Consider the following 16016-nt stretch of genomic DNA (forward strand, 5'->3'; position numbering starts at 1 on the left):
CCTATGTCTGCTCAGCCCATTCCTGTCCTCCGTCCATTCCTCTCTGTTACACATGTTCTCTGCTTTTCACAAAGGGAGGAAAATACTTCCCTCTCCCCGCTTCCCAGCCCCAGCTGGTGCCAGCCAGCTCCCACAAACTCACAGAAATGCACCCTTCCACGGGGCGCCAGCCCAGCTCGAACACAGCCAAAAAGAGGGTGCCAAGTTTCTATTACAGGCCTGGGAGAAGTTTGTGCAAGGTTACTGGAAGATTACATGGAACAGGAAGGGTGATTTGCTACAGCTAATCTGCTCAAGCAATTCATTACTATGAGCTAGGGAAATAAACCCCGGTTGTATTTAATATGAGTACTTCTCAACCTCCAAAGGATATATCATCTTAAAAAAGAAATCCCAACAGCTAAAAATCTGGATGCTGTGAAATATACCATTAAATTACAAAGTAAATTATATAAGCCTCTTGTGTGTGGTTCTGCTCTCAAAAAGCATTAGCAGCTTTTTACAACTCTACACCAATAAGAGAGCAATTTCTTTACTTATAGAAGCACAGTAAATAAGAGATAAAAAGGTCCTCAAGAAAAATAGCTAACTAGCAATTTCTAATCTGAGGGGCACAGAAGGAGTTAAAAACAGTAGAGCACAGCCAGCAATTGAGAAGTAAATTAGTAGGAGAAATTAATCTGGGAGCCAGAGTGGGTCACAATAAGTTAAGCTGTAGACTCCATTTGTTGCCTGAAATTATTCCAAAAGCAAAATTATTCCAAGAGAGAAGGATAAATATCCCTTAATAATCCAAATCAAAAATCAAATATAAAAACAAGAATATTTTTTAGTTGGATCCCAAATTCATGTCATCTTGAAGGAATTAACTGCTTGCCCAGGTTCTGCTCTCTATTTGTTCCTACGTACGCAGACTAGAAAGGAAAGCATTAGGGGAATGCAGGAAGCCAGGGCACTGAACTGAAGTTTCGTATTCACTCTGTGCTGTATATGTTTTCAAATACAGTCGATTTTCACTCCCCAAATCTGATCCTGGTATCATGAAACATATATTAATTTTCAAAGTGTACTTGTACAATGAAAATAATTACTTTAATAAAAGCCCAAAGTTAAATTTATAAATTTGAATGCAGATTTGGGAATTGGTATTCATTCTCAGAGCCACTGTACAGTAGAGTATGGATTAGCACAAGTCTAATTTACCTGATAGTGCTTTAGCAGTTCTTAACATAGGTGTAAGCATTAAGGCTTTTTATAATTCCTAGGTACTTATGACACTTGTTACATTGGGTTTTTTATGTCTGCGTGCTAGGAATTACACATCCACTACCAGGTTAAAAATAAAAGTAAATGTGTAGTTAAAAACAAGACAAACCAAACAACCCCTTATCCCCACTGGTTTACCAAGTATTAAGCTTTAACAGTTTTACAAAATCTAAATGGAAGAGATTTGCTTTCTCCTCTTTACTCGTTTTAGCCAATGAAGGCAGTGAAGTCAGTTAGCTCTGGTTTCTGCTCTGTGGCCTTCCTGGTGCAAAGCAGCATATAATGAGCACATCAGTGTTTCGAATTCCATCATGAAAGATTTAAGCACTCATACAAAGTTGGACTTATGAGTACTATTATTTAATCTCTGAAGCAAATAAGTTAACACACATCTTAGAGGCTGTTGCTTTTAAGGCGACTTCTATTTCAATGACTAAAATACCACACACTAAAGGAGATTTAAAATAAAATGCAACACCCTCTGTACAATTCTAATACTAACATTGTAACATCAACCGTCTTTCACTTTTATGCTGAGAAGAACTTTTCCATTCATACTACTTTTTTCCGACCATTAGCAATATTTGGAAAGAAAGATATAAAAAAGAATCCAAAAGAACTGATGGGTATGGAAATAACTACCCATGGGAAGCAGCAAGTCTAGAGATACCTTCCATGTGTCTAGTCTATCTGAGGAGCTCAGCAAACTTGTCTGAAATTATTCTGCAAATCAGCAGGGTTTCTGAGACAAAAAGGGAAACAAATTCAATGTTAATTTAGTTAACGTTTTCTTGAGTTGCTTAGTGGCTATTTCTAGTTCTCTAGTATTGATATATGGGTTATTATTAAAATACATGAGCCAGCTACTCCTCCTACAGGTCAGCCTACTGCTATTCTGGATATTCAGAAAGCAATCTTGGTATTTCAGAAGGTAGCAAAACTTTTTCAATGCCCCAGCAATATTATAGGCAGCACAGTATTGCCAGAGGGAAAAGAGCATTACCATTCTGCTGCCCATTGCAAAAGATGTTAAACTGTGATCTCAACTGTTTGTATTCATTAAAGATCCTATAATACATTTTATACAGGTAGGTTCTTTAACTTCAAGGCTTTGGCCAAATTCCAACTCAGTTACTGTCTACCTGAAAATTCTCTCATTAAATTGAATCGATCTATCTCCTCCCTTAAACTGGTGTGTAGCAGTGGCCTGAACAGCCAAGAACTTCCTAGGTTTTATCTTAGAATTCGCTCATTCAGGGCTAGGTTAAGAATATCAATACACTTAACTGACGTAGGATTATATGCTGCAATGAGTATTTATAGAATGCTTCAATATCCACTTACAAAAGAATTATTGACGTGAGATGCATAATTTCATAGTAGGACACATTGTATCCAGAAAAGAAACCAGGTAAGATTATGTTGCATAATTTGCTGAGAAATCCACTGACAAGTAGTGTAAGTGGTTATAAGTGAAGGCTGAAGATCTCAGTACAGACCTTCATGACATTTTAACATTTTTTTTTTAAACCCCTCTACACAAACCACAACATTTCTACTTTTCATACAAGCAAGAAATGTTTGTCATCTACTGGTTATATGGACTGTAAATTCATTGAATCATGTTACAGCTTTTGTTCTTTTGATTGCAGCATTTACTGGGGATGTTTAATTTGGGTTGCCCAGAATGACAATGAACAGTTTAAGTGTATTCTGTACTTCAGGCTCTTGATGTAATAAATCTTATGCAGTATGTCTACCTTTCAAGAAAGCTTTCAGTGAAACATTATGCATAATTAGACAGGGTGGGATAAGCACTAAGAGAAGAACAATTCCTTAAAATATTTCTGGCAGTGAAGTGCTTGCCTAAAGGTGGATCGCCCCTTTCTATAGAAAAGCTGAGAAGTGGAGAAGCAGATCTGTGTGAGAGGTGTGCAGTGGCTTGGGTCCCAGCATCCTCGGATCTGAACAGGTTGCCTGGAAACATCTGCTTTCCAAATACCTGCAGCAGTCACTATCTCCTTTAGCTTCCTAGCAGTGTGGATGCTGCCACACCATTCCCACACCACCACCCTGCCTCTTGGAGGGCTCTCCCTCGGGTCCCAGCACCACCTGAGGCACTCCTCCTGCAGTGACTCCTGCGTGAGGTATCTCCTCCGGGCAAGCCAGGTCCTCACAGGGGGCCTCACTGTGGGACAAGTGTTCTGGGGGAAGAAAAAAAGAGGGAGCGTTGTTGGAGGCTTAGGAGAAACCCCAACATAACATCAAATGCAAATCTTTTGCATGTTGATCTTCCTGTACATACAGATGTTTCAAAGATGTTTAGACTCATTCCTGTCTGCTCCGATGGGTTTCACCCCTGATTTTTACAAGACTTTTTCAAAATAAGATGAGAAATGGTTGGATAGATTCCTCATAGGCAATAGTTATCAATGTGAAATGCGTCTGTATTAATAAAAGCTTTTTCAGGTTGTGGCTTCAGGATAATATTTAGCTGACCTAAGTGTGGATTGCCACAGAAAAGGTAGCCCCACTCAAACTGTAATTCCCACTCACTTCCTTATGCTGGTACTAGCATTTGTTTAGCCTTAAATTCAGTCACACTGGGGAACTGACCCTACTGAAACCTTTTTTTTTTTTAAATCTGGTTAGGTTTTATCCTGATCCTTCAGTGACTCCTGTCGATAATGACAATCACAGAAGGACTGCATAACTAAGGTATTCAGCAAACTTATTTAACATCTTTAAGCATAAATAAATAAGCATCTTTCTGAATATAATACCACATGCAGCAATTTCTGTAGAGACAGTATTTCATACTATCTTCCAACAGAAGAAGTTTATCAGTTTTACAGATTATTTTTATACTAGAACAGGACATTTAGTGCTGAGATATATCAATGACATTGAAGAAAATGGGAATTCTGGCAATGAGAACAAAGGCCAGGTAAATTAGCCAAGGCTACAAAGCCAGCCAGCGCAGTGTGGAATCAAAGCGTATTCCCATGCCCAGGCCCGTGCTTGGACAAACAGGTACTGCCACACTCCCGTGCGGTTTTATTACAAGGTTTGTGCAAGATTCTGAAGCAGCCTGATTGCTGTTTCCCAATCCGTGCCACTACTTTACAATATTTACTGCAATATATACTACCTCTGTTGATGGCAACAGTTCGTATTTGCTGGCAAGCCTTCCGTGCAGTCCAGTCAAAAACCCATGTGCTTGAAAATAAGGAGATAAATAAACAGAGCCACTTCCAAGATTAATGCCAACTGTCCACGTGGCTGCACGTATAACAGATGGTGCCGAGGGACCAGTCAGTGCTATTGCTTAGCCCATCGGCTTGGCTTGTGTGCTCTCAAGAGTCCCTTATGTTGTCTCAGGAAGTTGTTAAAAACTTGTGTGATGATTTGCTGCTCAGGCTCAGACCTAAGCTATATTTGCATGACCTTTAGCTTAGCTGACTGCTTTGGAGCTTCATTAAATGGCTGATTAAATGCTTTCTTTTTATAAATATGAATGATCTCTGTGTTCTGTATCTCCCTGATTTCATAAGAATGCCTGACGTTTTCCAGTAAAAGCATTAATTAGCAAAGGCTTGTGTGACTGATATTTTAGTGTATTCATCCTTTAGGTCTCAGCACAGGCAGATGAGAATGATGTAATATCATGGAAAATGTCTACTCAACTATAATTAACAAATGAGGTACAAATTTTGTCTAATTTGGCATCTTTGAGCCTGCTCCCTTTTTGAATTGTTGCAGCACTGCAACAGAACTGCTATGACAGGACACAGTAATTTAAGCTTTGCCTGCTGATGGATTGTAGTCTTTTATACTCTTACCCAATCCATTTGTTGAGCTGAGTGGGCAAGTTATTCTGTATTTCTATTTACAGTTAATCTTTAATCGTAAACAGTGGGTGGGTAACAGAGATTGAACTATCTTCATCACAGCTCTTGAAACTAGGACTTTCTCAAACAGGAACTGAAAGATAGTTTGAACTATTCTTATTTCACACCAGCAAAACTAAAAGCGGAATGTTGCTGTTGCATAATGAAATGAGATAATATGGAAGGCTATGAGGGGAGATTTTATTCTGCCTCTAAAATATACATATTAGTTCAACATGATCTTACACAATCTGACAAGCAGATTTTCATTATTAATAGGATGAAATGTAAGGCTTCTAATTAAGTGGAAAACAAACCACTGTAAACTACACTCAGAACACACAAACCTATTAGGTTTTAAATTTAATAATAAATCATTTATCTAAAGCCCAACTGATTTGTTGCATGATCTTAGCTGATGAGAATTTATTTCATTTGTGCATTCTTTTAGGCTCATTTACTTCTTTCTATCCTACTATTCTTAATGCTGATATAAAGCAAAAATTTTTTTTTTTGAGAATCCCTGGGTTGAAATGTAGTTATCAAAATGATTAGCAGGTAACAAAAAGCCTTAGTATTGCTCTCGTTAATTTTGGGAAAGTGGGGTAATTTACAAGTAAAATGAAATGTCTAATATGAATCAAACACTAAATTAGAACTGCGCTGCTGGTCTGTTAAAACAAAACACTAGAGAGCAAAAAAAGCATGTTACAAATTTCAACAGGAAAAAATGCTAAATAGCCCTTACCCACAGGAGTTTCTGGTAACAAGTAACTAGTTACTTCAAAGAGATTTTATATACTATCTAATGTGGAATCTGCCACATGAACACAACTATTCGGAGAAAACCTTTGCCAAGTAAAGGTGTATCTGCATACAAATGACTTAACTTGGCCCTACCTGTCTGGAGCAATGACTGTTGCACAGCAATGTATTTAACAACTATGAGCATTACGTGTACTTCTGCTCAGCTACCTCCGTGAAACAGAGTGAACAGAGAAACATCCACAAGTGGCAGAAAGGTACCACATATGCAACTGAAAGCTGAATTTAACTCACAGGGTGTATTCACACTTTTTCCTGTGATCTTTGCATACAAAATGGCTGTAGTTGTTTAAACAACTTCTGTGAAAAATTAATACCATATAAAATGTTTGTTTGATTTATTCTGTCATGAAGACTCTTCAATTGTCATCTTTCCACAGCTTCGTAAATCCTCACTTCCTTCAACCTTGGCTAACAAATATCTGATAGTTCATATGATTTAATAGGTTTCATAGTTAATAGATTTCTTATCACCTGGGGATAAAAGTTTTTTTGTTTTTGTTTGTTTGTTTGTTTTAAGACAAGGATACCAAACGTCTTATGGCATTTTCTAAAGAATATGGACACAACATAAATGCTCCTCTAGAAATTTCTTAATCGCCAAATATATGCCAGTCTCCATGTGTAATGACAAGGTGTTTTTAAGTGTATAGCCTTTTGCAAATTCCAGCCGAAATGCCAGCAAGTACCACATTAGCTTGTTTGTGGAAGCCCTGGGTTTTGCAGAAATGACTAGGACGGGTCCAGGCTCGCAGGATGATACAGCAAACACACCCATCGCTCCTTGCTTTCCTCTGGTGAAAGGCACTGGGCTATGCTCCTTTCATCTGCAGAAATGGGAAGAAACGAGAGCAGCTCTTTCTACTAAGTGTTCCTACCCTTAGGATAGAAAAATACCGCTTTAATTGTTGTAATAATTGTTTTTTTCAGGTATGCTAATGTGTATTAAAATGTATATATACTCTGGCACATCCTAAAGCAGAGCTGCAATGAAAGTTCAGAAAGCTTTTTTCTAAAATGCACTACAAAAATCATTAGAGGATAGTACAGATCTATGCTGTGTCACCGTAAAATTATGTTACTTATGGAAAGTGTTCTTTCATGTTTAAATCAAACTTCAATTATTTCAGCTTACTTATTCCTTAGAAAGTTAAAGCTAAGCATAAAAATGCCAGATGAAATCTCTTCTGAGAAATACATGCTGAAGAAAGAAGCACAGAGAATCCTATGTGAACCCAGGAAAAAACTGTAAACAGTTTCCAAAGTCAAACAGAATTAACACCTGAGTGAGTCTTTATTTGCCAGCATACATATCATATTTGTCAGAGTGTTATCATACTGGTTAAATTAAAATTTTCTAAATAGAAGATTCATGACATCAGCAAAGACTGTAAGAAATAGAAAAGAATTAGGGAAACTTAGGAAACTTAGAGCAAAAGGAAGTGTGTTAGGGTCAGGATTGGCTTCTCAAAACTAAAAAGTTTTTTCTTCTCATTACAGAGTAATGTACTCTGAACTACAGACTGCAGTTCAAAATCAAGCATTACCATCTTTTAAACAGTGACATCTATTATATTTGTTTAACGTCTAGTGAATTCCAAAGGAAAGCAACAACCACCCATTTAAAAAGTGATTTTTCCTTTTTTCATATACTTTCCAGCAATTAAGTTCAAATGCAAAGAGCTAGATTCCATGTATAGGAAAGAGCTTTTGAATTAACCCAGAGCCACCCATTCAATCCTGAAATTAACAGAAACATCTTTCACAGAAGGATCAGCACAAATAGAGAGAGCAAACAAAACATGCACAGTTGCCAAGCTTCAAGTACGTAAAATGACTATTTTAATGTTGTGACAGATCCAAGGTTTGAAAATATACTACAGCATGTTTTCATCAAATTAACATGGAATTAAAGTTTCCTGTGCTGTATAGGTAAATATAACCACAAATAGCTGGTGGCATTTTGCCTCTCCCCAAAATCAGAATTGTAATGAAATACATACGCTGAAAGACCAGCTTTTTATAGAAAGAGAACTGACAAGATTAACTAATTTTACACACTGGAAACCCTCAAGATCAACACACACGAGCATAAAATGTTAAAAGTAGTTTTTTGCTAGTTAATAATAAAGAAAACAAAACAACAAGTATCTGACAATACACAACTGGAGATACTGTAGATACAATGTGACACGGAATTATAAAACCCTCCGGGGATTTACAGTTTGACACCCAATGTCCAGATCTGCATATTCATTGCCAGAACTCCATTTTCACCGACAGTGGACTGAAATGCCAGGAAAAGTATGTCTTCATCTGGATTATAATGACAGTTTCAAAAAAAGTCCTAAGAACTTAATAAGTCATGTAAACAGCTTAAAAAAAATCATTCACTCCAATTTTGTTACTGTCAAAATGTAAAACCAATTTACAGAGAATTTTATTTACTTAAAATATAGCAAAGGAGAAAAGGAATTCTGAGAACGGCAAATTCAGTCACACACATTAGTTAGGGGCTCCAGGTTTCAGTACAGAAATCAAAGTATAAAGCTGAAGAGGCTCTAAAAACAAAATAAGCAAACTCAAGAAAGAAAATAAAATGAACATTGATGTTTCACCTCCAAAGAAGTCAGTAGAAATGCTTTTTGCAAATGCATATATTTAGGAGTTGAGCATGTTTGGTACCATGACTGCAATATACTCATTTTTTCTGCAATTTTTAACAGGCTGATATATAAAAATAATTTTCGGATTTCTGTGCCAAAAAGGACTTGCAAATAAGTTCTATTCCCTTTAAAACTTCTCGGTGTCTTGAATGTTTAAGGCTATACATGCACTGTATTTTAAGGAATTTCAAGTTGAGACAGTAGTTGAAAATAGTGTTATATTACATAAATTATACAATAAAGAGGATACTAGTAGGAAATGTACATACAATGCAGCATGAGTCTGTTTCTGTAAGACCAGTATACACTAGATAGTATTATATAATATCAGGACTTTAGACACAGAAAAGCTTGAACCCACCTGTGTTCTCAAAGTTGTAAACTTCTGACATATGTATAAAATGGGTAAAATAGGCTAATTTGACAGCACTGTTTATTTATATTTGTTTTGTGAGTTTGATTAAAACACACAAAGAAATACAAATCAAACACTTTGCTACTGACACAATAGTGCACAACCAGTAAGAAAAGAGGTATCTTGAATTCTCAGCTGTGAATCACATTTACAGAAGCCTATTTTATTATTTGTTCAAAGAGATCCATTATATCATTTCTGTCTGAAGTAACAGCAAGTCCAAACATTATTTGCCCAAAGAATTAGAAACAGACTTGGTTCTTTGGTTAACACCATGTGACTTACATCAGACACAGGAATCAATTAAGAATAAACAGTTGTATGAGGAGGTTTCTTGGAAAGGGGGACGAGGAAGGAAAAGGGATTGCTTAAAAATCAAAGAAATGCATTATGTTGAACTGAACCGCCATTTAAAACCTCCTATACGAGGAATAATCAGGTTAAGACATCTCTTGAATTTCAGTGACATTGTTTACACACGATAACATCAGTTTCTCTAAGTATTAGTTTTGTACAAAAAGAAACAAGGCACCGAGTGCATCGGTGGTGTACAGACTGTATAAAAGTATGCAAGAAAATGCTACATACCGTATATTTAATACACTCATTAAAAATGCGGTGAATGTGTGCTATCTCTACGCAATATAATGCTTCACAAATCCAATTTTTTATATCTCTATGAAAGAATGAATTAAAATGTGAAACACATTTTAATAATCTTGCTGATAACAGCACAATTCAATATTTGTATATCAGTTATTAGCTTATAGTCACCAGAAAACAAGTTCAAAATTACTGAAGACCAAGGGAACTATAATCTATAACTATAATTTTGGGACAGAGCCAGCAGTCTTTACTCATGACAGATGTCCCGCTAAGAATGGAGAAGAGGCTCAGTTTTACCACTGTTATTTATGTTAATAGTACCTTTCTGTGAGTCATTTCAAAGACACAGATGGAACTGCTTATGGGCAAAGGTACTACACAGCATGAAAGAAGTGTGGTTAAACCAGGACCTGAGTGAAAGGCAGTAGGGTTCAGGCCCTTAGTCATTATTTTAGCACTTAGATTGTTTAACAGTGATATAGCTTTGCTCATAGAGCATTTAATTTTACATTGTTAAATCATCTTGTATAAAAATAGGTAAGAAAGCTCTGTAAGAAAGTATATATACTATATAAGGAGAAATTTCTCCTTAAAAAAAGCAAAGAAAGGGAAAAATTGAATAAAAGTTTTCACTAATTACACTTTGTCATGAAAATCACATTAAAAACAGTTATCATAAATGAAACAGTACCAAGCAGTAATGAACCTTGTGGTTTACTGGAAAGGACAGCAAACCAGCTGTATAGTAAAAAAAGATCATTGCTCTATCTTCTGTTTTGTTAATATTCCCTAATACATTCAACTGCTTAGAAATTTTCTTAAAACGTTGTAACAAGCCATTTACAAAATTTGCTATCAAAACTTGTTCAAAGCCCAGCTCCTTGCTTGCACTATGGCATAGAAATTACCTTACATCTCAGAAGCTATGGTAATTCTTCTAGTTAATTCTGTAGATTCACTTGAACTTATGCTTTGGAAATCAAACAAAAGTTATAAATCAATCCATTTTAAACCAYAGGCATGCAGTGAATGTCCACAGGCTTTGGAAAGCACAGCAGAAGAATTAATTTGATACACTGGGCAAGACTCCTGTCCTCAGACATAAGAGAAAAAAAGGATGACATTAATTACATCCCTGAATGTCCATGAGGTATTCCTTCATAGTATTATATTACTGCTTCTGCTATCCCAAGTGGGATTCTCAGAGATAGCCAAGTCTTGGGGGCTTTAGACCAGCTCTGCCAGCAGATGCTTCCAAGAAAGTGAACCAAATCAGCATATAATGCAGCTGGCTCATCCTTCTTGCTATTAGGCTAGTCTTGCCTGGTTCCTGGTTTTGATTCCTAAAGAAGCAGTACTATCCACTTTCCTACTCCTGGCATGTTCAGCTCATAAGGACCTTATTCTACATAGTACCAGCAGAAGCCTGTGCATCAAAACCTGATCCAGCATATGTCAGACCAATTTAGTTGCACTATGTTACATCTGGACTAAGCTTGCTAACATCAATATAACTGTGCCATATTTAGGTAGGTATAAGCAGATAAGTTTGGTGCACAAGCTTTCTGCAGTGTGAGGAAAGGAAGAAATCCTACTTGAATTTACAGAGGGGCAGTAATAAATTCTTAAGGCTATACTAACCTATATCATTGTAGGCCAGCGTGTAACCATCCTGAACACTATTCACCCTTCTTGTATCTGTAAAATGTATTAGGTTAGAAGCCATAAAGTGCTCACACAAATCTGTGCAGCTTCCACAACTGTTTCTCTGGGCAGGGTCCTCCAAGGACCACAAGGCTCCAAGGGCGGAATCTGAGTCATTGTAGATAACATGGTATCAAGCCATCGCTTATTTTAAAGCTCTCACTCTCAGGTGACATCACTTCGTCAGGTGTTGATTCACTGACAAGCAAATGCTCCTGTGACTTCTCCCTTAAAAGCTACCAACAAAATAGACCAAAATCCAGCTTTGGTGTACTACAAAACCTGGCAGTTGAGTTAAAAAGGCCAAAAATAAAGAACACTCTTGGATGGCTTGTTCTAACAGTGAACAGTAAAAAGAAACAAAAAGAAGTGATAATAATTAAGTACTTAAATTTATAACAGTCTCCTGATATTTGCTTTTTACCTCCATTCATAACTGAAATTACATTTGCTTATGTTGCAGGTGCTATGCTGTATCAACGCTCTAATATGCTGATCCTATTACACTTTCAGGGTCAGGTCTATTCTCCTGTTGATGGCCCCTGAGTTCCTCTCATTAACATTAATGAGAGGTATGAATGCCTATCAGAGAGAGAATTAAATGAATGTTTAGCTGTTACTAAAAATTCAGCTCAAGGAGGAAGTCAGTCTGCCTTATAGTTGACAAGCCATAATATTAGAGACTGCTTTAGATGAGACAGCAGTCCTCCGGAAAGTGTGATGAATGGGGTACAGGGCTCAATACAGCTCTCAGTTAAACCAAAGGGCATTCTGCTGTTAGTTTCAAGTTGGAACAGCTAAGGCCAAAAGCTTTGCCTAAAACATAATTGTCTGATTTTGTCATAAACTTTCTGTTAGAATTTTTGTGTTGTGTGATCTTTATTCAATTCATACATTAAAATGTCGTATAGCCTCAAAAAAAAAAAAAAGTTTTTCCTTCCTCTGCCTCATCATGTTAAAACTCCAGTGCCTTGCATTTAAGAAACCTTCAGGAGTTGAACAGGTCATATAATTTTGCACCAGATTGCACCAGTACCTTATTATAAGAGGTGCAGAGTGCCCCTGATTTCCAAGGTCAAGTGACTGCCACAAGTCTCAGGGTGCTGGGGAGCTCACAGGAGCAAGTCATTAGGGAGAAAAGAGAGAAAATCAGCAACACAAATACAGATTTTAGGTCAACAACAAAGACATATTTAGTCCAAAGATATGGAAAATGGGAAGGTACTAATGCTGGCATTACATTATCCATTAGGAATGGTTACAAGAGTTTACAGGACAAAATATTTCAGCTTGAGCGTTCACTACGTGGATAAACAGAATCTTCAGCTCCAGTCATAGCACACACATGAATTCCAAGGGCTCGCCATATTTTGAAATCTAACTATTAATGAGGTTAGAGGATTTTCATTAGATTAAGAAATTATGTCCTATTTCTCAAATAGCAGAATTTATACCTTGCCTAACTGCTGCCTTTGCAGTTGGATCTCACCGTGTGGTTACAACACGGCTGTCGTCTGTCTCTTCAGTCCTGAGCACGAGGCGGCACGGCAGGGACTGAGCTTTGAACCTCACCGCTACCAGCCTACGTCTGCACGCTCGTTCCGCTGTGCTGTCCGGCTCAATGGGCAGCAGAAGTGTGGCTCTGCTTAGTCCCTGCCTCCATGTAGATAAGAGACAGCTACATCCTACAGTGGCTGTACATCCCTCTTGTCCTCCTGCACAGTGGTTTCACACTTGCCTGCACTGGCCTGTTGGATCATAGCCTTGCCCTTACCACAGAGCATAAATGGAACCAACCACCTTTTCTCTTATTTATAATTCTTTAAGAGTGTACCTTTGAGAAGACCTATGGGAAATGTTCTAAACTTTAATCCAAATAGATTACATGCAGAAAGGATGAAATATTTTCAAGTATAGAATCTGTAAGAACTTCATTGTTCTACAATTATTTAAGGCTACATTATCAGGAAACAAATTCAATTCAAGAATTATAATCTTTAYATGGTACATTGGCACACAGAAAAGTAGTCAAATAATTTGATAAACTCTTCCAAGTACTAATTGTACTTTTGAATGAAGGTAAATAACAAAAAGCTACAAAAAAGCAGCACTGGCCATTCTGAGGAAAACACAAATGCCTCCAACTGTTTCCATTACTTTGTTCTTTATGAATTCTGTTCCATGCTTAAGACTTAATCGAATGCACAACTCTTCCCCCGCCCCGCCCCCCCCCACACTTTACTTATGAGCCGCTGCTCAGGGTTTAACAAAACTTTATCTAAAGGCAGATTTCAAATAAAAAAAGTATAGATTTGCATAAAGCAATAAGTAAAACAAAATGACAAACATAAGAATGGGATCTAGGAACAAAAAGCAACATGACAGCTACTGATACTATAACTAATTCATAAAGCCTATAGCAAATTCCAGTTATTGGTGTGACTGGTTTTGCATGGAAAACCCATATTCTACTGCCTAAAATTATATTCCTTTCCATCCTTTATACATTCATTTCCACCTTTTGTACAGTATAAATCCAAATAAGCCAAACCATTTTTTGGTGAAGCATGAATTGGACCTAGATACCTCGGGAAAAATCACATGATCTACAAAGAAGAGTCATCCCAAATACACCCAACATAGGCTGTTATAAATCTCTGCTACTTCTAATTAAGATTTCAATGTCTTATAAATCTGACTGACTAGCATGCAAAACTGAAGCAGTGCACCTTACAAACTGAAACCCAAGCCATGACATTGTTAAGTTTAGCTTGGATTCTGTAGGTTACTTGCTGCACCTTCCAAACTGACTTAATTTGTTTAATGGTGATATTAACCCTCCACTTGAACTAATTCGTTCAGGACTTGCTGTTAAGTACTGTACACTATTTTATAAAGAAAAACCTATATAAGAGACTACTATTAACAGACAACTTTCTGTTTTAGGAAAGAGCATCCCAAAACCCACAAAGAAAATGAGTAAAAAATTCTTTTATATCCATTGAAAACTGCTTTTCATCAGTACGGGCTCTTAAGTCAGCACTTCTATTATAAGGAAAGCTAAAAGGATTGGGAAAATTTGAGCATTTGACTTATGCTTATAAAATTAATATTGATTTTTGTTAAATTCTACACTTAACATTACATTTCACAAACTGAGCAACAAAAAGGACTGAAGGACACAATTTATATTAGTGTAAGACACCTTCTGCTTAAAGAAAGTTGGGATTATATGTATTTAGTAGATAAGGCTTCTACAAATGAAGCAACAGTGCAATATCAGAAAACAAAAGTCATGTAATAAGGTGTTTTAAATCTTTAAATCAATAAAAACTGAAAACCTGGTTCTGCAAATAAACCCTTCAAAAGGCACCAAATAAACTAAGAAGTGGAATTACAATATCCTTTAAAAAGGACCTTGTGAAATTGTTAAGTAGTGTGAGAATGAGAACCACATGAAATATCTTTATTATAATACACTCACTGTCTTCAGTCTCACTGTACTTGACTGTATACCCTAAAGCCAGGATTGTTGAAAGGTATTATAAAGAAATTCAAGAGAAAAATATTTGTCCTAATGAGAATGATCCAGGCTACCACTAACTCTCACCAAAAAAATCCAAAACTTCATTCTTCTACCCACCAAGTGCTGCAACAGCCACTGAGTTCTCATATTACTAAGACATCATCATTTATAAGAAATACAAATTTGCTTGCTTTCCACACAGCAACAATTAAAAGTAAATGAAACTCATAATCACAGGCAAAATGAATTCAGAAGCTTTTTAAAAAAACATTTACCCGATAATCCACAGTTTCAGTAATCTGAATTGGATCTGGCGGTCAGTAAATTAGTGTGCCAGTAGCTAAAGCGTTAAGGCCAAACAGGGATCTTAGAAACACAGATTCTTTGCTCATTTCAGTGGAAGCTGTGAGCGTTTATTTGAAGGCAAACTTTCTTGTGATAACATGGCTTTGCAGCTGTGTCAGCATTACAAAGCTGCAGTTCCCAACTTCAACATAAACAAAGCAAATTTCTCTTTTGGGTGTGAACACTCATTCAATTGCTGGCAAGTCACTGAAAAAAAAATAACTCGCTGATGTTCTCTTCTCCAAGAAGAAAGGTAAAAACTCCTGGTCTGCTCTCTGCTTCCACTAAACACCCCACAGCAATCCCTAAAACAGCTCATGAGAGGCTCAAACGGATGTCTACTGCAACAAAAGTCACAGGACTTCTCCTGTTTGTTCTGAGTAGTTCAACTGCTGCCACTTCCTTCACAGTCTTTGGACCTATCTACTGACATTTTAGAGAAATCCATACCAATTTGTTTAATGAAAAGACATTTTAGTAAAGTTGTGCCCTATGAGCTTCCTACATTGGAATACATGAATACAGGAAGTGCTTTCAACAGAAAGTTACACAGTTTTACAGTACAACCTGTCTAAGGAGATTTGGAAGGGACCAAACTAATGATCTGGTCTCTTTGGACTAGGCAGAAGTACAGGCAAGAGGGAAAAACCCAATTTATGCCATATACAGAGCTCGTTCCTGTCACAGATGAAGAAACATTTATTTTATGTCAAAGTTCACCTGATGCCCCAATGACAGCATTTTTCAAACCAAATGCATATTAAAAATGAAAA

The sequence above is a fragment of the Apteryx rowi genome, unplaced genomic scaffold, assembly GCF_003343035.1.
Source record: "Apteryx rowi isolate R43461 unplaced genomic scaffold, aptRow1 scaffold_34, whole genome shotgun sequence".
Classification (NCBI taxonomy): Eukaryota; Metazoa; Chordata; class Aves; order Apterygiformes; family Apterygidae; genus Apteryx; species Apteryx rowi.